The 26,708-nt window shown below is 48.2% G+C and overlaps 1 protein-coding gene and 1 long non-coding RNA gene across 3 annotated transcripts in view; both read left to right on the forward strand.

Moving 5' to 3' along the window:
- The window catches only part of LOC144100528 (uncharacterized), an 83,758-nt gene that overhangs the window by 19,219 nt on the left and 37,831 nt on the right, over positions 1-26,708 (forward strand). The gene's annotated exons all lie outside the window — the stretch shown is intronic.
- Positions 1,192-25,611, forward strand: LOC144100529 (uncharacterized). The gene is made up of 3 exons (XR_013307708.1): positions 1,192-1,225; positions 21,825-22,229; positions 24,856-25,611. It is a non-coding gene; the product is annotated as an uncharacterized LOC144100529 (long non-coding RNA).

The raw sequence follows: 26,708 nt of genomic DNA on the forward strand, positions 1-26,708 counted from the left end.
CAGGAGCACTAAATGAGAAAAGTTAGTCTCTGCTCAGGTGGATTTGCTCGGAGTGATGTGAATTTTTGCTAGAGGCGTTCACGTCGTCGCTAACAGTACAAGCCTGGAACGCATGCCCACTCGCTGTGGTTTCTACTGTACGCAGTGAGCTTCCGAAAATGCACAGTTATAGAGCCGAGCAGCACCTTCTTGGGTAGAGTGGTCAGTAATGGATAATAGCGGCGGCAGCATAAAAACTGCTTCGAGTCAGTGTATTTGTAACGTTAATATTCAGGGCCACTTAGATTTTTAGCTTCAACAGAGGTGACTTACTAGTTATCATGATTAGCGCGTACGACTGATATCGCACCTCACCTGGCAAAGGGAGAGGGCCATGTGCCAGTTATCTGCAAAAGCAAGTAAAATCTCGGTAATAGTTCATCGGAACTTAGTGCATTAAATACCCACTGTAGCGACAGAGCAGCGAGTAAAAAGGGGATGGCAGATGTTGAGGTGAATAGTTTAGGTCACAAAATATCTCAATAATGAATCTGCCATCTCCTGCGCAGGACCACAGTAAATTGATATCTTTTGGTACAGGCCTTATCGCGCAACGGATGTAAAATATCTGGTGCCGACAGAATTACCGATATGTTTTTTCGCCTTTAAGTGGAGATAGCAGTTCTTATCAGAGAGTTTTATGTTTACTTGTTATTTCTTGAAGGTATTTACCTCAGTAATGTGCTTTTGCATGTTCCTGAAACTCACTCTCTTTTACAGACGTAGAGCTGGCAGTTTTCATTGTCATGATCACCTTCACAGGTAACTGTTTGTTAACGCTATGCTTACTGTTGTACAAATTGCCCACTGAACACGTTCCGCGTATTTTCTTTTTTAAAGGCGAGACTTAGGCTCTCGAGCGTGTTTACAAAGAGCCTGAATCCACATATTTGGCTTTCAGGTTATCGATGCTAACGTTACATGCGTGTTCCACTGTGACATGCATGCGTATGTCAGTGGTAGAGAACGACTGGTCCTTACCAAGGCGAAATCAGTGCTTTTAGAGCCGAATTCCTAATAGAGCCTTACAATACTTTGTTTATTGTTGAGAAAATTGATGTTGCAGCTTTTAATGGAGGCTGTCATGAAGAATTTATTAATGTTAAACTGAAAATTTCAAGGAAATCGGGACACTGAAACAAATGTTTTATTACAGGAGTGAAGGGATCCTCAAAAACGCCGAGTGGTAAGGAATACCGAATTTTGGTATTTCTACTTTCCGAATAATATGACAAGAATGTGTTCAGGAGAAGCGCCCCATTAAAGCACCCCACTGCTTCCGCATAATCCTCAGCATAATTAAATCCAGTTACCAAACGAAAGGTGTTTACCTACGCAAACAAAAGAGCAAATTCCCGACCTCAGTTCCCCTGTGGAGTACAGAGAGTGCGCGTTGTGTTTTCTCTCAATGAAAATGGTAGGGTCTGTGCTGAAGATAATGCGACGATTCATTGCACTTTAGCCTCCGGTGGCTCAGTGGTAAAGGAGCTCGGCTGCAGATACGAAAGACGTGGGTTCAATCCTGGCCATTGCGATCGCATTACGATGGAGGCGAAGTGCTAGAGGTCCGTGTACTGTGAAAAATCAGTGCACGTTAAAGAACTCCAGAAGGTCGATATTACCGTAGCACTCCACTGCGGTGTCCCTCATAGCCTCAGTCGCTTTGGGACGTTAAGTCCCATGAACCAGAATTGACTCCTTGCACTTGAGACACATTTTTCTTTCATTAAGCGCTCTTGCTGCTTTTTAATAATTAACTAGGTGACGAGCCCAACTAGTAATTTTTCACAATACGAGGGCAAGTTTATGAGTGAGGTCATTTATGACAATGCAGAAGAAACCAAAATTTAGGAGGCAGTAAACGTCGCCTAAGAGGGCGCTACGTTGCAATCTTGGTATCAGAACTCCCGTCGATCAGTCACATTTCTAAAATGATGACAGTGGCAGAAATGAGATTTAGTGGAACCAACTGGTTCATTCTGCTGGTTCATCATTATAGTTTTCGACAAGCTGTGTAGTCCAGTCAGAAAAAAATTAGCTGCGGTTCAACCACTGCTGAAACTGGTTAGACAGCGAAATCTGTGGCTATCGGGTGGTAGATGCGCCTTGGCTTCTTACATTGAGAGGCCAAGGCGCGTTCCGCACTGTGGCTAGGCAACGTACACACCCTGCCAGGTGGCGGTAAAAATTAATGGTTGATCGCGAGAGGCTGGTCACCCAATGAACGCTGCGGCTTATTGCTGCAATGCTGCGTCTCTGCCACAATGTTGTTAGCGCGAATGCATGCAGCCCACACCTTTCTCACACCACCGCCACGTACCTCAAAGCGCGACAGAGGCGCCCATTTCCCCAGAGAGCCAATTATGCACCCTTCCTTTCGTCAATATCATTAGGGGGGGGGGGGGGGGAGAGATCTCAGCCAGCCGTCGGAGGGAGCGGACATGCCTTTCACAGGCTCCGCCAGTTTCGGTCATTTTCGGCGCTTCATCAAATTTGTGACCTTGATTTCTGTGTCGAATCGACGGATCTAATCGAGAGGACCACAGGGCTACCAGAGGTGGGATTCTTTTTTCCGATTTCTTTGGTCTCTTTGTGTTCGGCGGACGACGTGGCGAAGCTAGGCCTAATTTGGTCTAGCCGTCTGTGGCGCGCCTGGCTCGCGGCAACCCCATCGGGGGACCACACCCAGCCCCGTGAAGTCGACCAAAGCTCGAAATATGGAAGTGGTAGAGGGAACGCCGATCTGAACGGAGGAATTTGATGTGCCCGGCCAGGGATGCGCCAGCAAGAAAGGGAAATTTGTGCCGCTCGAGAACAGCGCGCAGCATATTGCGAAGGAACGCGCTGCTGAAAAGCCAGCGGGCAGAAAGATGTCGGCGAATTGCGTTGACCAACAGATAACGCGGATCCCGAATGGCGCCGAAAAGATCATTTTGCGGCTACGCAGCTGCTTTTTCCGCCTAGTCAAGTACGGCACCGCCTATTTGACGCAATCAAAACGCCGGCGGGGCCAACCCACGTGAGGAGAAGGATGGCGTGGTCTCCTAAAACATGAAGCAACACTCGATTCTCGTATCACTACGAACACGGAGAGAAAGCGGCGGTACGCGAGCCTTACGCGCATAATGTTCGACGGCGAGAATATAGCAACAACACTATACGTGGCGACGCCGAAAGACAGCGGTAAGGGCGTGATCCACGATGTGCCGCTAGAGTATTCCATCGATAAAATTATGTACAGACGGTACCGGCGCAACAACCCGAAGATTTTAGGCCTTTGCAGGCTCGGCAAAAAGTCGGGAACCGTGCTTATCCTCTTCGAAGAGAGTAACTTCCAAGATACATCGTTCTGCACGAGGTTTTCTTAAGGTGCCATCTGTACCGTAAAAAGTACGAGGTTTGCACCGCAGGCGGCAGGCTCGGCCACAGGCCACAGGGAAGACGTCTTCTCGGACCCTAGCGGCTACAAATGCAAAGGCTGCGGAATGGAGAAGCCAGCACGAGACCACGAATGCAAGGCGAAATGCCAGCTATATGGCAAAGGCCACATATTGGGTGACCGAAAATGTCTAGAGATGTGTAGGACTCCATACGAAGTGAAGAAGCGGCAATGGGAGCGAAAGACTGCGCAAAGAGGAGCCCCGCCTGCAAGCCACAGGGGGTGCCAGAGGAATAAACGAGAGGACTTCCGCGTTCGAGAGGACTCCTTCCCAAGCTGGAGTCCGGGTTCAGGTGTCCAACGATATACGAGACAGATACTGCGCCATTTCCTTTCCCCAAAAACCAATTAATATTATTATTATTAAGGGATAAGACTCCGCCGCCACTGAGGGAGCCCTCGGGTTCCTGCACCAAGGGGCGCTCAAGGAGGTGCTCGAAGTCGAGGCACCCGACCAACCCGTGGAAGAGGAACGCCAGCCAAGACCGCAAAGGGGCAAGCTTCAAGGGCGGGGTCTCCTAGGCTAAGAGAAACTATAATAAAAACTAGGAAATTGAGGATGTAAAGAAAACAGTAGAGAAGTTAACAGGAATTGTCAAATCACTAAGATCTGAGAAACAAAATTTGAAAAACTGAAGCAGTGAAAGCAGGTCCCTCTCCTCCGCAACAGCTGTCAATAATTACGCAAACCACCTCGCGGCCACATACGCCGCCACTGACGCAAGGGGAAGATAAAATCGTAACGGAGAGGCCGCCTCCCCTGAAACATCTGTCCGTAATTAGGCAACACCCCGCGCCCACAGACGATGCAAGGAGGAAAGATGGTAACGGAGGCGTCCTTCCCACCCCCGGCGAAACGCGAAATTAATAAAGCAGATCCAATTCAGGAATTGGAAATGAAAGTATAAAATCTGAAGAAATAGAATTTAAAAATGAATGAGTTCATGATTCATATGAAATACAAATCCAGGCGATCCTAGGTACTGTGCAAAGGCAAGGCGAAGAGTGGTAATCACTAAGGAACGAAATGGTAGCCCTCAACGCGTGGCAGCAAAATACTGAGCAGGCATTTTCGCAGCTTCAAAATGGTCAGGCGCACAAATGAGAACCAAATTTGGCAGGGGAACTGTCGCGGGATCTAGCGTAAAAGGACGCTCCTGGAGCAGTACCTCGCACCAATAGATGAGACACCCCTCGCGATTGCTCTCTAGAAAACTGGAAAATGAGAAAAATCAACCAGTTATCAGGCGTTCAATAGCGATAGAGGAGTAAAATCAACCCTAACCTTCTTAGTTAAACGCAACATACAGGCATATAGCACGACCTAAACTCGCTAGATATTGAAAATGTATTTCTAGAGGTAATGACATGCAAAATAAAGCACCCTAAATTATTTTTTACTGAGTTTGCACAGCTCGCCTAGGCAGCACAAAAATTAGATTAGGACGTTTGATACGCAAAGCCATCAAGGTAGCGGAGAATGGCCCCCTGATAACTGTAGGGAATTTTAACGCGTAACACCAGGAATTAGGTTACGGGAAAAAAAAACCCAAAACCCAAGGCTAGGGCTCACCCTTCATACGGATCCTGGACAGCCCACGATGGGTGAGGAATAGCGTCTGTGCAAAAATCTGCCCAGATCTGACATTCTCTAGGAACCTAAGAGTTCTAGAGTGGTACAAATTTTGGAGTGGAGAAAAATTTTGGAAGCGATCACTTCATTATGGTTTCGGTCCTCGAAGAAGGCGTCAAAATGCGCAGGGCACGACAACCGGCCGTGACGGAATGGGATTACTTAAGAGTGCTGAGAGGAGCCGCGGAATTGGGGTGAATTGAGAACCTAGGAGAATGCACGGAGGCCCTCAAGAGGCACGTTGGTGAGGCGACCAAGACGCTAGAATGGAATAAGGCCCCGGCTACAGCACACACTCGTTTGCTCCACATGTGAGAGGCCAAGCATAGCATGGAAAGGCGGCTAAAAAAGCGGAGGTGGAATCGCAACCTCAGAAGGAAGATCGCGAGACACAACAAAGAAATTGAAGGTTACGCATTTAAGTTATGTGAACAGAACTGGTACAACATATGCCATGAAATGTAAGGAGGCATGAATCTCTCCAAGACGTGGGCCTAGTTCCGGCGTCTGCTTGACCCGACGAGGTCAGCAACACAGTGAGGAAATAGATTAGCAAAAGTTACTTCCTTTCCCGTCTGTCCACATCACAGCACAAATTTAGAGCCCAATGCTTAACAAGCGACAGCCGCCAAGATTTTGCCTGCCATCACCTCTTGAGCTTTGCGCTCTAAATAAATGCGGGGAAAATCACCTCAGAATATTTAACGTGCACTCACACCGCACAGCACACGGACGCCTTTTGCGTTTCGCCTCCATCAAAACGCGGCCGCCGCGGTCGGGTTTGGTACTCGGGTACTCCGTCTCAGTGGTTAGGAAACTCGGCTACTGAGCTGTTATACCCGGGTTCGAATCGGACTGCGGTGGCAGCGTTATGATGGAGGCAAAACGCAAAAAAGGCGCTCATTTGATGCATGATGTCGGTGCACGTTAAAGATCCCCAGGTGGTCGAAATTATACCGGAGCCCTCCACTACGGTACCTCTATCTTCTTTTCCTTTTTCACTCCGTCTTTTATCCTCTCCTTCGGGCGCGATTCGGGTGTCCACCTAGATGCATGAGACCATTACTGAGCCATTTCCTTTCATACAAACCAATTTCAATTTCAAGGCGCGTGACGACACAGGAGGATAGGATAGGATAGGATACAATTTATTGCTCTAACAAGGTCTCTCGGTCAGACAGAGGTCTTCAGCTTCAAGCAGATGTCTCCCTCCGTCTTGCAGAGGTAGGCGCCCCTATTCCAGGGCACCGATGAGTTTGGCCGCTCGCTGGGCATGGATGACCAATTCACTTTGGGGGATTGAGTTCCCGCTGGAGAGCACACTCTCCCACTGCTCCGCACTCAGATTTTCTGAGCCATGGAATGCTATATTTCTGTCACATTCCCAAGTAATTTGGTATAGGGCGGGTGTTGCACCGCACCATGGTCAGAAGTATGTATTGGTTCGGGAACATTTTGCTAAGGATGTGTAAAATGGGTAAGGTTCTGGTTTGCAGCTTAAGCCCGTAAACTGCTTCTTTTTGATATAATTTGTTGTGGGGAGAAAGATGCTTTAGTCTCGTCCCTCTGTAATAATTTAGGATGTAGGAGTACGTCGGAATTACCCTCAAAAATTCCTCCGCGTCTTCGCTCAAGAGTGCTCGTTTAGTGCACTCGCGAGCGACTCTATTGATCCTTTGGTTGTCTTCTATCTCGATGTGACCCGGTATACAGAAAATGGTGTGTCTAATGTGGTCTTTGGGTAGGCGTGCGCGGAATAGAGTTTGGAGCGCTTTATGACCTGTTCTGCCGTTAATATAGTTACGGCAGAGGTGGCTGCGTTTTTATGGAGGAAAAACGCTAAGGCGCCCGTGTGCTGTGCGATGTCAGTGCACGTTAAAGATCCCCAGGTGGTCGAAATTATTCCGGAGCCCTCCACTACGGCACCTCTCTTTTCCTTTCTTCTTTCACTCCCTACTTTACCCTTCCCTTACGGCGCGGTCCAGGTGTCAAACGATATATGAGACAAATACTGCGCCATTTCATTTCCCCCCAAAACCAATTATTATTTTTATTATGCCTCTTTCGAATCTCTGAGAATTGTTAAGGACTTATTTCATTTCATTTATTGATTTATTTGTCCCTTAAAGGCGCGAAGGCATTACATAAGGGGGGGCGTACATACAGGTTGGAGGGTAGTAGCAGAGAACACAAAAGAAAGAAAGGGGGAAAAATACACGGGGTACCAAAAAAGTGTACAATAATATACAAACTAAAAGCAAGAAATAAACATACAAAAAGAAAACAAGGAACAGTTGGCACTTCGGTGTCGCAGTATGAATATGCTTATGAGAAGTGATTAGCCAGTTTCTCGCGGAAAAGGCGGCGATCGGAGCATGTTATTACGTTGTCGGGAAGGCCATTCCAGAGCACTATGGCGGCGGGAAAAAATGAACTGCTCATTGCGGAGGTGCGGGTTTTAATGCGTGCGATTGGGTTACTGTGGTTTAGGCGGGATGACGTACGTGGGGGTGGCTGCAGCAACAAATGTCTTGGTGAGCGATAAAAGAAAGAGTGAAAGAGGCATAGACGGGAAATAACACGGCGAGTTGCTAGTGTTTGAAGGCCGAGGGATCGTTTTAGTAATGTTACGCTGGTATTTCTTGAGTACTGCGATGTAATAAAACGGGCGGCGCGATTTTGAATGGCTTCAAGGTCTGAGATGAGATACGATTGTGATGGATGCCAGACAGATGACGCGTACTCCAATTTAAGACGTACGAATGTTATGTATGCCAACTTTTTTACTTCAGGTCATGCAGATTTTAGATTGCGCCTCAGAAAACCAAGTGTGCGTGATGCTTTGGAACAGATGGTCTGAATGTGTGTTGTCCTTGACAGCGATGATGTGATGTGTACTCCTAGGTATTTATAAGATGATGTTCTCGTGACGGCGACCGATTTTATGTTGTAAGTGCTATCAATAACTGTGTTTTTGCGAGAGAATGATATGGATTGGCATTTATTTAGATTAGGAGCCATGTGTCATTTGTCACACCACGCTGAGATAGTGGTTAGATCCTGTTGAAGAGCGGCAATGGCGCTAGCGCCGTGGATGGGGCTGTAAATTACGCAGTCATCTGCGAATAAACGTAGCGTTGATTTTATGTTGATCGGTAGGTCATTGATGTAGATGAGGAATAAAAGAGGTGATAAGCCTGCACCTTGAGGTACGCCGGATGTTACGTCGGAAAAAGCTGAGCGACAGTTATTAACACAGGTGAACTGCTTACGTCCTTTAAGGAACTGCTCTAGCCAGGAGAGCAAAGTTTGTGGAATGCCGAGCGATGACAACTTAAAAAGAAGAAGATTATGGGAAACACGATCAAGTGCTTTTGAAAAGTCGAGAAAGATAGCGTCGATCTGGACAAGGTTATCTAAGTATTGTAGAATGTCGTGGGTGAATTCGGCGAGCTTGGTCTCACATGACAGCTGCTTCCGGAAGCCGTGTTGATTCGGATAGAAAAAGTTCATTGATTCTAGGTGGGTCATAAGATTGGAAAAAATAATGTGCTCAAGCAGTTTAGGCGGTATACTAGTGAGGGAAATGGGACGATAGTTGTTAGGGCACGTGCGGTCATCCGCTTTAAATATGGGTGTAATTTGAGCTTTTTTCCAATCGTCAGGGACAACCCCGGTATCTAAGGATTGCGTAAAAATTAGATGCAGTACCTGGCTAGACAATGAAATGGTATTTTTGTAGCTTACTGTTAATTTGATCGCAGCCGGCAGATGTAGATATTTTCAGTGAGGCAATAAGCTGTGATACACCATCAGGGTTAATTTAGATTTTAGGCATTTCTGAGAGTGAGATTTCTGGAATGTGTTCATTAGCAGTAACGTTAGCAGCGGAAAAAACTGACGTAAAGTAATTGTTGAGCGCGGTCGCACAGTCATCGCTTTTGATTGGTTCTCCATCAGCATCTAGGAGTTGTACATGGCGATCTTGTGGTTTATTAGATAGCATGCGCCAGAATTTGTTGGGGTTAGAGTGAAGGATTGATAGTAAATCTTGAGAGTAAAACTTATCTTTAGCACTTGTCAGTTCTGTGGTATACTGTTGGGCGCACAAGCGATGTTTTTCCCATGCTAAGTGACTATTTTGAAGTTTTGCTGTTCGATACAGGCGCTTCTTTTTGCCAAGGAGAGACTTGAGGCGTTTGTTCAACCATTGATTCTTGGTATCTGATTTAATAAGTAGTGTTGGAACGTGCTTACTTTCCAAATGTAGTAGGGTGTCTTTGTACAAATTCCAGTTCGAGTTAGGTGTGCGATTTAGATAGGTGCAACGAAAGTTGTCGAAAAATTTTTCAAGATCATTGTTCATAGCATCAAAATCAGCCCTTTTGTAGTCTTTTATCAGTTTGCTGGTTGGTGATTTCTTCTTTAAAGGTAGCGTCATAGAGATGTGAACAAGGTTGTGGTCGCTTAATCCAGGAAGGACAGTAATAGATTTTACGTCGTCCGGGTGACTTGTGAGCAAAAGATCTAGGATGTTGTCTCCTCTCGTTGGACTTGTTATCACTTGCTGAAGGTTAAAGTCAAGGGTTAGTTCTAGAAAAAGCTTCTGTTCGTTTGCAGGTGTCGAACTTAGTGTCCAGAGCAATGACCAGTTAATTTGTGGGTAATTGAAATCACCAAACAGAAATATGGGTGCTTTGGGATACTCATTCCTCATAATCGTTAATTCATGGCGTAGGGAATCGGGGAATGATACGTGACTGTCTGGGGGTCTATAGCAGACACCGAACACTAGCTTTCCGGAGGCGTTGTGAAGGCATACCCAGATCATTTCTAGGATATTATCATGCCGGATAATCGAGGACTGCAGAGTGTTACGAACGGCTATTAGAACTCCTCCCCCTTTTCGGTTAGTGCGACCTTTGCGGTATGTGGTGAAATGGAAGCCTAAAGGGAACAATTCGTGGTCTTCTATCTCTGGGTGCAGCCAAGTTTCTGAGAGTATGACCATATCGGCGTCTGTGACTTCAATGAAACTGTGAACCTGATGGCGTTTAGGTAGAATACTCCGTATATTAGTAAAAGCGATGTTGATGAGTGCGGGTGAATGACGATTGCTTGGCGGAATCGGTTCATGCAGTTCAGTAAAGTGTCACTTGGCTTGCTCTGAGGCCTGCTGTGTATTGTCCTGTGTATTGTATTGTCACGATAGCCGTCAGCGGCTCCTATAGCCACAGCCATTTCCTCTCCCTCGGTTACCGTGCTGTCCCCTGCCAAGACGCATGTGATCTCCTTATAGTCTCAGCATATAACTGTCGCGACAATTTTTTCCTCCGTTGTTCGCCGTCTTCGGGGGCACATCGCGGCGTCCCTGTCGACCGTGTTCGCCTTGACTGCCAAGTACTTTCCTACATATTTCGCTCGGGCGTTTCGCCTAGCTGCGTGTAAATTTGGATCCATATTTTAGGCGAGCGAGCCTATTTTGATGGTGCTGAGGAAATTATCAGGCAGACTTGCTGTTCTCTGCGCCGCTCTCAGCGTTGCTTGATGCCCCAGTATCGAGGAGCGCTCTGCCAGTGATCGGCTGCTGGAGCCTGTCTTATGACTCTAATTACGCTTCTTTGAGTTCCTCGAACGAGTTGTGAAGTCCGAGGGCCAGCAGCTTCTCCGTTGATGTGGTGGCTGGTAAGTGGAGGGCTGTCTTCTAGGCTTTCCTCACGATGGCGTCGGCTTGGTCCCTTTCGCCCTTGTTGGTGTTGTAGTGAGGGAGGGAGTACGTGACTTGGCTGATCACGAGGTTTCTGACCAGCTTTATTGTGTCCTCCTCCCTCATATCGCTTCTTCTTTGCGATACTCGGGTTATCATTCGGGTAACTTGCGCTGTTGCTTGTTTGAGGAGGCCGATTGCGTGTGTGCATCGCTGGTTGCTTTGCACCCACATTCCCAACACCCTAATTAGTTCTTTCTTCGGTATTTCTAGCCCTTCGAGGATGACGTTGAGGTCTTCCTCCGACCGCTTTCGTTGCCTCACTTTCAGGAGCTCAGACTTTTCCGTTGAACCTGCGATGCCTCTGTTCTTGACGGATTCTTCTACGCACGTTGTTCTGCTTGTAGGCGTTCCTCTTTTTGGCTTAGCGAGCCTTGGTTGGTCTAGACCGTGATATCGCCACATATATGGTGTTTTGTATGCCTTCGATATTTTCTAGTTTACGGGCCAATCCTGTCATTGCGATGTTAAACAAAATCGGTAAAATGACGGATCCCTGCGGGTTTCCTTTGTTGGGGGTGTGTCACTTCGCAGGTCTCCTAATCCCACTGTTGCCGTGCGTTTTGAGTGGAATGCCTTCACATAACTGTGTAGTTTCTTGTCGCTGTTTAGACAGTCCAGCCTTTCCAGGATGGCTGCGTGGCTAACGTTGTCGAATGCGCCCTTGAAATCCAGGGCCATTAACACGTCCTCTCCGTTATATGGAATGTTGCTGATGACCCACGACCCACGCAGTGTCCATCTCTTTCTCTTCAGTGCACCGTTCGTAAAGGTGAGCGCTACCATCTCTTCAAATTTGGTGGCCGTCGGTCACCCCTAAGTGGGCCCACGGGCCGAACACCGCCCTTTGCCAATCAGCTGCCGCACTAGGCCTCGCGCCACTGCGCGCCAAGCCTAAGCTGCTTCGACCTCCCCTACATCGACAGTATGGAGGTCCACGTGATCGGAGAGACAGTCAATCCGAAGGACTACGATCCCAGGGACTGGAACCATATCCTGACTTTACCCGCTCGTCAGAAAGGAGCACTGAAAATCCAGGAGCAGGCGAACGCGACCACCGGCTCACGACCTGAAGATTCAGTACACAAAGCGTCCCAGCTGCGCGCAACACATCTCGCGGCGCAAAGGTCGCAACGTCAGCCGCGGTTGCCTAAGGATGCCTACAAAATCGTGTTTCGCTCCAACGGGGACTTAAACGACCTTCAACCGCGCCAGCTTCACCTGGCCCTGATAACTGCAGCTAAGGACCTCCAAGACCCGGACGCCACCAACTTGCGTATCCACCCCCCAAACAACACCTGCACGATCAGTACCCCACATCAAGCCGACGCGCTACGCCTGGTCGCCATCAAACAAATCTCAGTTCGAACCCAAGCGTACACCGTCACCGCCTACATCGCCCCCCCCCCCCCCGGATGGTTCAGTAATAGGGGTAATCACTAACGCCTACTGGGAAGAAACCCCAGCACAGATTCTTGAAGACCTCATCACGGGCAACCCTGGCATCCCCATCATTGATGCACGCCGCATGGGACAGACCCGTTCGATCCTTATCACTTTCCGGTCGGGTCCAGTGCCCCGAACCATCTCCTACGAAGGCGTACTCCACAACTGCACTTTATATAGAGGACACCTTGATGCTTGCACAAACTAGAAAACCAGGGCATCGCGCGGATGTGTGCACCCTTCAGCGTACACAAAACTGTCCAAGATGCGGTATCCCGCACCCCCGAGAGGACACCCAGACATGCACCCAAGCCTGCATACTCTGTGGAGGCGCCCACATGACGGGTACTAAAGGTTGCAAAGCGAGGGGACGGCGCTCACCGTCCGCTTCACCGCAATCGCACACCTCCCGCACACCGGAGCAAGACGCGGACCACGCCAGCATTCGTCACTCCAGCAAGTCTCGCTCATCGTCTCGTCGCCGCCAGGACCAACAACCTCCAAAACTTTCTTGGACAGAGTAGAAGGCAACAGGTTCAAAGCTACCAGCAAGCCCTCAACCCCCCCGTCCACACAGATGGACCCCCGTGACCGGCAGCTACAGGCCCTGCGAGAGGAGGTGAGTCGTCTTACCTCTCTCATCAAAGACCCCCTCGTCTACCCCTCTACCGCTTCCGCCAATAGTCCCTCCCACGCAACCCACGCTACTACCTCAAACACCCATTGAAAAGACGGAACAATTGGACTCCCAAGCCCCACCTCACCCCTACCCAAGAAAAAACACAACAGAGCAACCCCCCGTCGCCCAAACTGACCTTCAATTCCTACAGGCCTGCATGGACGCTAAGCCCGCCGAAATAAGCGCGCGTCTAGAGGCAAATTTTAATCACCTCGTCGACCACCTGTCCGAACGCTTCGAGCAACAAATTGAAGCGGCATTTACGCGCATGGTGCATACCCTTGAGATGAGCCTCGCCCGGTACGACACCCGCCTCCAAACAATAGAGCAGGTCCTTCCCTCACTGCACCTGCCCAATCCCCCTCTTCAATCCCGCCCACATACTCCACAGAACCCCCTACCCAACCCACCTGACTCACCCCACCCAAGCTACAGTATGGCGGGGCGACCACCTAATTCCTTATCAATTCTGCAATGGAACTGCCGTCGCTTCCGGGGCAAACGCGCACCCCTCCAACTCCTCCTCCCCACACTTCCCACGCCCCACATCCTCCTCCTTCAGGACACACATGTCCCTGCAACACTTCCCAGCTACATATCCGCTCACTCGGACGCAACGAATACACCCAGGGCTTCCACACTCATACATCGCTCCATTACACACCAAACGCATATCACCACCGAGACGCCCTGCGTGATCACAGAAATCATACCAGATTCACACTTCACACCATCTATGTTTATTGCAAATATATATCACACACCGTCTCATCCGATGGCTTCATTGGAAACGCTCCAGCGCGATCTCCATCGTATTGCAGGCAAGCACCCATTCATTATCGGAGGGGACTTCAACAGTCAGCATACTGACTGGGGCTACCGCACCACCACGGGACGAGGAAGGCGACTCTGGTCCTTGGTACAACAGCTCCACCTCACAATGCACAACAACTTTAACACTCCCACGAGAATTGGCAACAGTGTCAGCGCGCACACGAGCCCGGACTAGACACTGAGCCGCAACCTTTTGGGTATTACGTTGAACACAACTCATCACACATTAGGCAGCGATCATTACATCATCTCTGTTACAGTACTGTACAAAGAACGACCCTTCAGCTAACACACAAACTCGCCAACTTGGATGCGGTCAGCGCCACACGGGCGGCCCTTCCTGACGCCCCCATTAGAGTCATCGACCAGTGGGTGGCATCACTCATGAACGATGTCTCCGCGCACACTGGAACCCTTGACACCACACCAGATACGCCCACCCTCGACACTCGCCTGGCCCACCTATGGGAGTCCCACCATAGCATCCTCGAGCGCTGTAAAGGGCAAAAGCTCAATCGGACATTTAAAAAGCGGCTAGCCGCACTGCAAACACAAAATACTGAGCACTCTGAGCAGCTCTGTCGATCCAACTGGGGATAGATTTGCGACAGTATGGCAGATAATCTGTCCTCCAAACGCGGTTGGCAACTCCTCCGTCACTTAATTGACCCCACGCAATCGAAAACAGCCACACAAAACCACGTCACACGCCTTATACACAGGACCAACCTTTCTCCCGACACACTCATCGACATGCTTAGGAACACACATACGACTCCCGGTACCTCAATCCGCCTGCCGCTCTATGCCGGCACTCCGAATGCCGTCTCAACGCGGAGATTACGGAAACAGAAGTCAGAGCGGCACTCCTGACTCTCCGCTCTTACTCCACTCCAGGAGTTGACCGTATCTCATATAGCATGCTCCGCAATTTGGACGATAAGTCGTTGGCCCAGCTCACGGGGTACTTCAACACGTGCTGGCAGGAGGGCACCCCTCTGCAATCCTGGCATAACGCCAAAATCTTATTCATACCCAAGCCCCACAAACCCCTTACACCAGCAAATATTCGTCCCATCTCACTCACATCATGACTGGGCAAGCTTTTCGAGCATGTCGCACTCGCCCGACTCACCCAACACATGACGGAGCGAGACTTCTATTCGCACAGCATGGTGCGCTTCCGTCCCCACCTGTCGGCCCAGGACGCCATGCTCCAGCTTACACAGGATATTTTTGACCGCCTCATACCGAGCCACAAAAAAGCTCTCCTCGCCTTGGATCCCTCCAAAGCATTTGATCGCCTAGACCATAAAGGATCATGGCGGCGCTCTCCCCTTTGAACATAGGTGAATGTATGTACACCTATATTCAAGCATTCCTTACTAACCGCATGGCCGAAATTCACTTCGATCCCCACACATCCCATCCATACACCTTTAGTGGGGTTGGAACCTCCGAGGGATCTGTCCTCTCCCCTTTCCTCTTTAATGTCACACTCATCCCTCTTGCCCGCAAACTACAAACTATCCCCCACCTTCGGCATACACTCTATGCTGATATCACTCTATGGACCACCATGGCAGTGATGAAGACATAGAGAATACTCTGCAGTTGGCAGCTACCCTCAACCAAACACATGCGCGGAGTATCGGACACTCATGCTCTCAGGAGAAGTCGGAGCTCCTCATACTACGCCCCACAACCCGAAACTGCCCCACAGCCCCCATAACCGTCAAACTGGAAAACTGGTACATCTCGGAGCTACACACTCTCCGGGTACTGGGCCTCCACATCCAGAACAACGGAAAAACCCAAGCAGAACAACGGGAACTCAAGCAGACGGCGGTGTCAATATCCCACCTATTCCGCAGAGTTTCAGGACATCACCGGGGCTTGAAGGAGCATGACCTATGTCGTCTCCTTCGTGCCTTCGTCCTCAGCCGCTTTCTCTTCACGCTCCCCTACCTGAAACTCCAGGCCACAGAAATCTCCACACTGGATGCCATGATCCGAACAGCATTTAAGACAGCACTACACCTACCCCTAAATACCTCAACCGAAAAACTCCTCCAGCTAGGCCTACGCAACTCGATAAGTGAGCTTATCGAGGCCCACCGACAGACACAATACATACGTCTCGCAAGAACCACCACCGGAAGACACATCCTACACACCCTCGGCATCAGAATACCAGCCGCGGATCCCACACAGCTCCCGGTCCCCCACCACATTCACCGCGAACTACTTATTAAACCTCCCCCTAAAAATATACACCCCACCTACCACGAACCCCGCCGCAGAGCTCGCGCACGGGCACTCCACAAACACTATGGCATGGAACCGGATGCCGTTTGGATGGATGCCGCATGCACGGGCGAGAACGCGGTTGAAGCCATCACGAACCCCTTCCTACAACCGATTGCTACCTTTCACATATCACCCACTGCCACTTCGAAGAAGGCTGAAGAGGCCGCTATTGCCCTAGCCATCACGCGCAAGGAGGCCCAGTATATACTATCGGAATCTAAAACTGCCATACTAAATTTCGCCCGCGGCAAAGTTCACGTCCCTGCATTTCGCATATTGAACTCCCTCGCCGCACACCCGCCCCGCCACATGGAGCTCATATGGGTGCCTGCCCACTCCGGGAATCCCGGATACGAGGCTGCCAACGCTTTAGCCCAAAGTTCTCTCAACCCGGCACCGGCGGCCTCCGATCTGGAGTTCTCACGGGAGAGCATGCATTCCTTCAGTGAACTGACGCAGGCCTGCAAAGCCGAGCGTCGGCTGAACCCCCCACCCCATCCCTCCCACGACAATTATCATCAGAAACTTTGGAGGCGTCTCCAAACACGCACCTTACCCTCCCCTTATATACGCTCGCGCTATCACCAAGTCCACACAAACCCCTCCTGTACCTTCTGCCGCCACCCCAAAGTCACTCTCGATCATATCCTTTACCTCTGCCCGGCGGATCCTCCACCGCGGGGACTGGAGCACCTTACCACTTAGGCGGCTTGGGAGACCCTACTGCGCTCCGAGGACCCGACCAAGCAAGCCATCGCCACAGGCCGGGCTGCCAGCGTTATGAGCCTCCGGGACATGAACGTTTGAGTGCAGTGGGGTCGTGCGGGGGCCCAAGGACCTGCGCGTCCTAAACTCCCCTGTAGGTAATAAAGTTTCCACCACCACCACCTTGCTGAAGACTTCTTCCTTGATCTGTAGGCGGTCGTGTGGTGTAGATAATTTAGTGCGGAATCCGAACATGGTGCGGGGGTACAGATCTTCGCCTTCCATATGTTGCTGCAGTCTTCTTGTTACCACTCCTTCGAAAAGCTTGCCAAGGCATGACATAAGTGATATCGGTCGGAGATTTTCTACCTCTAGCTTATTCCCAGGCTTGGGTATCATTACTACTTCCGCATGTTTCCATTCTTTCGGCACTCTTCCTGCAGCCCAACGCTCATTGAGGAAATCTGTCAGCTGCGTGACTGCCTCATCACTCAGATTGCGGAGTAAAGCATTCCTAACCTTGTCTGCGCCCTTTGCTATGTTCCGGGTTGATGCCTTGATGGCCGCAAAGACCTCTTCTCTGGTAATCGGCCTGTCCAGGTTTGGCTTTTCCCGGCCGCAGTATTCACCCGTGTACATTTTGGGTATTTCTGCTTCGTATGACTTGACGCGGACTTTTTCCAAAAGCAATTCGTTTGTTCCTTCATGCTCATGGGCTACTGTTTGAATGGCTTTGTTGCTCTCCGAATTAGTTTTTGTAGGGTCCATTAAGATTTTGAGGATACGCCACATTTTTGCTATGCTTAAGGTGCCGTTTAGCGAGCTGCTAAACTGTTGGCAGATGTCTTGCAAGTTTCGCAGCGTACTCCTCTGCCTCTTTGGTGATTTCTGCAATCTTCTTCCTTAGCTTCCTGTTTAGTCTCTGCTTTTTTCACCTTCTGGTGAGTCCGCGTCTTGCCTCTCAAAGACTGAGGAGCCGTGAATCCACCTCCGGTGTTTGTTCCGTTCTGTCCAATCTTAAATGTATCTCTGCTCTATGTCTTTCAGATGCCTGCACCAGTCTTCTATGCAGGTTATCCCCCTTCCATTTTGCTTGCAGTCCTTTCGGAAGGTGTTCCTGTCTATTATTCGGGTTGTTCCAATCTTGCGCTTGACATTTTCTGCTGACACTTGCGTTCTTAATATATAATGGTCACTTCCCACGTGGCCTAACTTGCTCCTCTGCCGTACCTCAAATCAGGGCATGTGTCGGGCCTAACGCTGTTCCCCAGGCGTGTTGGATGATTTTCATCCATTAGGAGGGTGTAATTTGTGGTTTCCTCGCTGACCTGCGCCCCCTTTTTGTTGTCTCTTTGATATCTTCCGCTCTGTCCGCGGGCGTTTCAATCTTCCACTATCAGCAGAGTATTAGATTTTGCCAATTTGCTTTCCTCTGCAAACAGTTTCTGGAAGTCTCCGTCTCTCTGCCGCGGCTGACTACACAGATTTTTAACGAATGTGCTTTTCTCTTTCCTCTTTTTCTTGAGTATTACTTCCGTCACGGTATGTTCTATCCGCGTGTCCGGGACATCATCGTGTGCTATGTTGACTAACTTTTTGCTAACGAGTGTAGCCGTGCGACCCTTTCCTGGTGCGTGTGTCCCTTAAGCGTAGGCACGGTGTTCGTCTCCTGCAGTGCTATTATGTCGGCAGAATATTGTTGCGAATTTATGAATTGTTGCAGTAGGCCTTGTTTGTTGTGGCAGCCTCTGCAGTTCCAACGCCAGATCTCTAATGTGTCGTGTCCAGCTATTATGAATTATCATTGCTTTGTGTCGTGCTTTGATTTTCGGTACCGAATCTTCTCTCTTGATAAAGCCTGTCTCTGGCTTCGCTAGTAATTCTCTGCGTGTTTTGATTTTCCATCTAGTTTCGGAACCTTTGATCCTGCATCGCCATTTTCTGGTTTTGCAGCGTCATTTCCTGTTTCATTTGGTCCATCTGCTCTTGCATTTTCTGCATGAACACTTTCATCTGACTTTCGAAGCTGATTTCTGGATGCTGTGGCTGTTGCTCCATTACTGGTGGGGACTGCGACCGCAGTGGGCTACCTGTCCTCTGCGCCTACAGTTCCCTTATGAGATCGTCTACGCGTTCTTTGAGCTGCCTGTGTTCTTCTCGACGTAGTTCTAGCTAATTTTTCATGGTGTTCATGTCTTCCGTTTCGTTGTTATTATTATTGCTGTTATACTGATCTCAGTGCGGAAACAGCGATTTGGGAGGGCCCGCTTCTCTGTTCACCTTTACTCTGCCCTTCTGCTGCTGTGGCTGCTGCTGCTGCTTCTGGCCCTTGACGTTAGATGGTGCCCCCAGCGGTGGAAACGAGCTGTCCCTGGACTGGCTGCTGCCCTGGCCCTGGTTCCTTGCCTGGCTGCGGCCCCGGCTCTGTGCGCGGCTTCGTTCCCCTTCCCAGTTCAGCCACCTGGGACGTCGCCTGCGGCTCCGGCTCCGTCCTCGGTTTTACTGCTGCTGTTCTCTTTACCTTTGACAGCCCCATCCTTCCCAAATTGGTCGTCTACAGATCAGTGCAGTACAAAACCTACCCCTACAGACAAACCAGACAATTTTGCTACGTATGCGGAACGCAAGGACACCGCTCGGACATCTGCCTGACGCCAGAGGCGAAGACCTGCTGAGCATGCGGAGTGAAGAACCCAGTGGAGGGATGCCAATGCAGCACGCAATGTCTCCTATGCGGAGGCGACCACATGGTCGGCAGCAAGGATTGCCGCATGCGCCTCAAGGACATCGAAGAGCTGTGGGGGCACTCGGCCAGGAGGCAGCCGCAACACATGAGGAGTGCTGGGGCATTCTCTTTCTCGGAGGCACTGGAAAATTCAAAAGAAAGGGGTGGATTTGAGCACACGCCGCAAGCTCATGCGCCTCGTGTTATCTGCACACCAGGTACGAATGGCATCATATTGCGCAAGACAAGGGTACGCGAAAAAAGTTTAAGGCAGGGCCATTTCTGAAAACCACTATAAAGTAAAAATTAAAACTGGTAAAAAAAACTGCGGAAGTCAATCTTACCGCGGCGGCTGCGTTTTCATGTAGGCAAAGCGCTAAGGCGCCAGTGTGCTGTGCGATGTCAGTGCACGTTAAAGATCCCCAGGTGGTCGAAATTATACCGGAGTCCTCCACTATGGCACCTCTTTCTTCCTGTCTTCTTTCACTCCCTTCTTTATCTCTTCCCTTATGGCGCGGTTAAGGTATCCAATGATATATGAGACAGATACTGCGCCATTTTTTTTCCCGAAAAATAAATTTTCATTATTATCGCGCTAACACGCTGGAGGTAACACTGATTAAAAACCTGCGATAACGCTCATAGCAGAGGTATATAATACTGCATTCATTGTTTGCATTGTCCTGGGCATGCGCATTTATAGCATGAATGTACCTTGTCTCTAAATTGAACCAGTGTTGTCAGCACGTGTTTGTAGAGTCGTCTTCGCCTGTGTCCTGTTAACTTTCGCATAGGTTCCCAGCGAAAAAAATTACTGCATGCGTTTCGCCTACAGGATATTGTTCATTTTACCTGCCTTATAAACGGTGTATATGCAGAAAATTTTCCGCACAGGTGGTGGTTGCCAAAAACATTTATTTATTATTATTTACAAGGCGGAGTGGGAACTGGACTTAAGTGCCAGCCCTTTACCAATAAAAGGAGGTGTCCATAGTCCAGGACTCCGGTCGCTTCCACGGTCGCTCGGGCTCTCTAAAGTAGAGCAGCGGAGGAATATATCAGACTTCTTGAAATCGGGTATCAGTTCTTTGGGGTGGGTGAATAGAACACTTGCTATCCTCGGGGGACCTACTGCAGTTTCCAGGCATGTTGAATCGTCTGGGTAAAGAACTTTAATTATCCAAAAGTAGTATGTTCAGATTACAACGTACGACAGGCCGTAGGCATTAAAATTTTTAAACTACATTTCTGAAGCACTCAGTATACTTATTAACATGCCTAAGGCCACAGAATTTGTGAACGGCACTACTATTTTGTGTATCTGTTCGTGTCTGGACAACATGAATCCGGCAGGAAATCTTGATTGGGCGAGTAACACGACATGCAGGTTACAGCGTCCACCTGCCTTTTTAGGGCGATGCGAAATGAACACGCCAAAGAAAGAAAGAAAGAAAGCACGGCGATCACCATTTGACTGCCGGCTTCAAGCACGACAGTTATGCTCATCTCTATCAAGTCCTGCGAACATATGAAACAAGGAGCGATGAAAACAAATGGCCAACAGTGAAAAATCGTGTCGAGTTGACTATGACTTGGCAAGGCCGCTTGCCGTGCACAAAGGCGACTGCGTTCGGGACGCTTGAATTTCTTACCCGACGGCGATTTTAGAGCACAGCTATTTAGGACCTGCTTTATCGGTTATGTGGCGACCATTGTAGGACGTACGAGACAGATTGTGGTTTATGGGGTATAAAGTCCCAAAGCGACTCAGGCGATTTTTCAGGTGACGTAATGCAAGTGAGGGCATCGGGGGCTGATATGAGTAGTTTTCTGCTTTTGTCCTTTGAGCTTGGAGTCACTGGACAATGGCAATGTACTGCATCTGTCAACGAGCATATCCACACTCACCAGCGCTGGTCATTCCTAATACCCAGGATTGTAGTTTTCCCGACATTTTTATCCGGCAGTCTAATTAAGTTGCACTGCCTGAAACCGCCTCCTGTCTCAACGTAGTAATATGAGTTACTTTTATAGAAGCAATCAAATTTCTAATGCAACTGTATAATATATTCGTGGACAAAAATGCTAAAATATAACAGTGATACTGCCAGATACAAGTTGTAAGTTGAAGCAGCAAAAATGTAGCACTGTCATAACTTCCTCAGTAGTTCTAAATATCAGAGCAGTATCAAAGAAAAAGTGCTCTCAATTTCCAGCGCGGCATTGCTGTCGTTTTCATTTTTGCAGGTGTTCAGTACAGGGAATCTCTGATGCGCAAGATCTTAGGTGAACTTTTCCGGCGTGAGTCGTTTCCACCTCTGCCAGACGATTATTTCTCAATTCGAGACCCGTTCAACAAAACCGACCGTGCCACACAGTACAGATTCAACCTGACCGATGGGACGCTGGTTATGAAGGGTGCTCTCGCACACAGCTCCAACGTCCATATTTGCGACTTCCGGCGCAATGTGCGGGGGCACGTATTCTGCAGTCTGCCCATCGCTGGCTCGTTTGCAACTTACACAGGCAACCTTTCTTACGGCAGACCTGTTGTGGAAACATTTAACGTCACTGCACTAATGGAACCGTATGGCGAAGGGTGGACCAGTCCTGCCGATGTTTCAGCGAATTTCGACCTAATCACGAATTCAGGTGCGTTATTCTCTTGCTTAATTGGTAATTACAACTTGACGAAGCTTCATCAAATGCGTTTTCACACCCTAGCCAAGTAGGCAGCGCAAAGAAGAGACGAAGGAACGGAGCCGTGCAGTTACATTTCAAACATGAAAAATTCTTGGAAATTACGTCTGCAATAGGCAGTGAGACGTCTGATTGAAGTTTATCTAAATTGGCTATGCTGCCAGTGAGTCCACTTAAAATGAATGAGCGCGTCAAAAGGCACAGTTTACTTTGTAAACTGCGCAATTACATTGAAGTATCATGATAATGTGAAAATCCTGGTTGCGAAGAATAATCTTACAAGCAAGCCTCAAAACCGCATAATAAAAATGCTCATTTATAATGTATATTACTTCATCGCAAATTGTACATTCATAACATCCGTATCCCTTTTGAAATAATTAGGCATCACATAATCTAATGACCTAACAAAAAAACGCGTGTTGATACTTAGTATGATTGGCTAACAAAGCACTTTGATTCCTTGAATGCCATCTTTGATTCGCCCTATTTCGCGTGAAATTCTCGCCTACAAGCAATTCGTTCGATCTAAGCTATAATATGTTCCATAATGTTGAATCCGCGCCATGTCATCCACATTAAACGACCTTGAAGCAGTTCACCACCGGGCTCAAATACTCATCCATTCTTCTTGTTATTATTAGGTGAGTATTTATGAAGCTCTAAAAGCAAAATTTTTAATATGGCATCTTTCCGTTCGTCGCTGCGTAGCCACCCTACTACTGTAAAATAAGCCCTTTAATTCATGTAATAATTGTGCACATAACATTATTCTAGCATCGCACATAGCTCACAGCACGAGCCACTGGCGTCAAGTTTTCCATTCATTTTCCCGAACTGTTATTTTTTCAGCCATTATAGGGAAATAGAACAAACGAAATAAGTGATAAAACATAGTATACTGCAAAATAAGAAAGTTTTCCTGCCCCTCTAATCGCACCGCATTGGCTGCGCATCTTCCAAGAAGCTCATAACACGGCAGTTTTTTAACGAAGCATTTCTAGCTCTAAATTTTCCTGCTCTTCAGTCATTCCGGCCGGTTGCGACAGGTGAGTAGGACAAATATTTCATTATGTGGCATTTCGTGCTCCCATTATACGCGTCGAAACGAGCGGAAGCTTTCATATACCAAGCACTGGACAAAAAACGTTTTATGTCTGATCGGTTTTCTACGGCAGAGAGACCACGGCACCGTGCCTCTTAAAAGACAGGTTGGTAAAAAGGTAGTAACTGCAGAAGTTGCTAACTCTCAATACAGTTTACTACAGTTTTACTAAATCTTTACTGCCCTCTTTAAGGTAATTAGTAAGCATCAGCCCTTGCTGCCGTTATTAGTATCTGGTTTGTAACCGTTCGTTTAACCCTAAAACAAAGTCGTAGACGATAATTGACACAGGCTGCAGTGTGAATAAAATGATATTGTAGTTTAACACCTGTTGAGCGTCGTGTGGTTATGTAGACTAACTTGTTTTACAATCACGGCTTCCTAATTAAGGCTGGTTTCTTAACTCAACTGGCAAGAGCCACTAGCCCGTTACTGCGAGGCAGATTTACGGAGCATATAAGTGTCAGAAATATATAACCCTGCAAAACGCAGTACGCGTGTCCCGCTTGTGTTACTCTTTCTGATATGAGTTTTTCATGCACTATTAAACTTTGCGTGTGTCCGGTGGGCTTCTTCGATACAATTGCCTCGCATGATTTGCGCACTGCCCGGTATGTCTACGCAAACTGGCGTGATTTACGACCAGCATACCCTAGTAGTTCGATTTGGTGTCCGGCACTAGTCGCATTGAACATGCAGTTTTTTTATCTTAGTATCACTACTAGGCCTATATTTGATTTCGGGCGTATGTAGATAGGTCACTGAAGACTGCTTCGTGGCAGGCGGCCCACCTGTCCACAGGATCGTAGGCAACCTGCCAGTGTGTACATTTGACAGGCCTTCACCGGGGTAAAGGCCTTCCAGGCAAATACCTTCCGGGTAAAAGCCATCAGGGCAAAGACCTTTAGATCGGTGGCCTTTAAGGTAAAGAACTTTAGGTTAAATACCTTTAGCACGTGAGCACCTTGTTTCCTCACCTTAGCTAGTGCTACTGCGCTGCATTCCGCGTTTAGACATGCCAAACTGTCTACTAATTTATATTTCCAGTGTGTACACAAATTTCATAAGGCAATCGAACACATCGTTCTAAAATGTAGCAACACTGTGAAAACGGTTTCTACCCATTTTCTTAATAAATACTACTACGCTTTTCTTTCGTAACTCCAGTGCTTTTGACTAGCTCCTTAAGGTAGTAACTTTCATTAGTTCTAGGTTTTCTACCTCCAGTTATTAAAAAGGCAGTGGTCTGTGTGGCAAGTGTCTGGTTAGTAGTTGCTTAGTGGAGTCTGCGGCATATTTCTTTAGAATGTGCGAACTGGCTATGAAGTACAAGCAACGAGTTTTCGCAGACTGCCGATGTCAGTAACGAGAACACCGAAGGCGGAAATAGTGAACGCGCTTTAAACCTCCATATTTAACTCCGACAAACTGCTCTGTCGCATATTTTCTTTTAACATTGCTCTTTTGTTGCAGGGGAAACGCGCCTGGTGCTCAGCGACGTTTTTGTGACAGAATTTATCGTAAAGACGACATCGTCGCCGCCTTTCGAGAATTTCACAATTTTCAATCGGAACCAAACTCTGGTCGACTATGTCTGGCACAATTTTACAGATCACGTATTTCGAATATGCAAACAAGAAATGCGAAAGTTAATGAAGTCTGAATATACTGAAAGACTGAACGCAGCAGCGAAGGCTGTAGGACCAATTGATTATGCTTTACTGTGGAAGTGAAAAATAAAATTGATGCAGTATGATACCGTCAGACGTTTTCCGCAGGTTGATGAATTTTTCAGAGATGTAAGTGACTCCAAAGGCAAAGTGCGGAATACATAATTTTCTGCTCGATATTATTTGTCAGAAGGCTGGGCGCTCAGCCAAGATACGCATTGAACTCAACATCACCAGCTATTCCATATAAGCAGGCATATAGCGTACCACTAATCTGATTCCAAAAAATAATACAGCCACTTTAGCGAATGAGGAGTCATGACGTATAACGAGCGCATATGTGCATCGAGGGCTGACGCCCCGTGTAATTTTTTTTTGCGGCACTAACGCTTCCATCATCGTATTCCCGGAGAAGGCATGCGAAGCCGGAGGCCACAAGGTGCGCGAATTCTATCAAAAAGCAAAGATAAACACGCCAGGGAATTAATCGAAGCTTTTTACATTGCAAAGAAAGGAAGCATGTGCGTCAGCGACACGTTCATATTTTTGTATAAGGCTGAGAATAACTTTTTCACCCGTTCGCTGTCATATCAACTTTGAGGATGATAGTATTCCTTGCGTGTAAGATGGTATATATTTTTCTGTGTTGCCTTCAAATAAATCAGTTGTGAGTGAGAATACCTTTTTCACCCGTTCGCTGTCATATCAACTTTGAGGATGATAGTATTCCTTGCGTGTAAGATGGTATATAATTTTTTGTGTTGCCTTCAAATAAATAAGTTGTGAGTGGCGCTCCGTCCCGTCTTTCTGCCTTGTGTTGTGTCTGTTTTCGCGCCTGTAACCAAAGATGTAAGAACACAAAGTTTACGGGGTTAAGGTGGCAGTATTTGACGCAGAGCCAGGGGCTATTTCAGAGATTTAGGTGAGAGCTTTCTCCTGCACCAAACCCAGTTAGGCTTCTGCTGATAAATAAAGCTTTCTTGCTTTCCTCATTCTCAGCCCCACCATGGGCCAAAATCGTTTAAATAGGGCCTGACGAAGAAGCGCGAAGACCAAACCTACCGCACCTTTGGCACAATTGAAGTGCCGTTGGCAGCACGCACAAGTCCCTGTTGGATGTCGTACCCCGTGTGAAATACTTCGCGAATTTGCACTAGGCCCTACACTAGCCTATAGGACAACAAGGCTAACCGATTTGAATTCGGCTTCGTACTGTGCCTGTCCACCCAGCATCGACTTTTTCTTTTAGGAATCGTATTTTAAATGCAGCTCTTAGCCGAGATCCTGTGCTCGACGCAGTGTTGCAGCGCGCTATGCCGTTGAGACGAAGCCACCAGCACCGAAACAGCAGCGAAACACCGCTTATCGACAGGAAACGGAGCTTCTTTTTGGCCGCACAGTACGCGCCTCCTGGATGCGACCATGGTCCCTAGAACTGAGTTTCACAGTGCACCGAAGTGGCGATGGCTTTGCTCAACTGCTTGTTAAACCGCTAGTTATTCCACGAATAAAACTTATTTTAAACAAAACCATGTTGAATGCCTGGGTCTCTTAAAAAAATGAGGACCCTCCTCTTTGTGTTGTGATCCCAGCAAAACGCGAGACATCTTAACGCTATCGCGTTAAGGAGCTCGTGTCGCAGAAAAGCCGATGTCG

Source organism: Amblyomma americanum, chromosome 8 (assembly GCF_052857255.1).
Source record: "Amblyomma americanum isolate KBUSLIRL-KWMA chromosome 8, ASM5285725v1, whole genome shotgun sequence".
Taxonomy (NCBI): domain Eukaryota; kingdom Metazoa; phylum Arthropoda; class Arachnida; order Ixodida; family Ixodidae; genus Amblyomma; species Amblyomma americanum.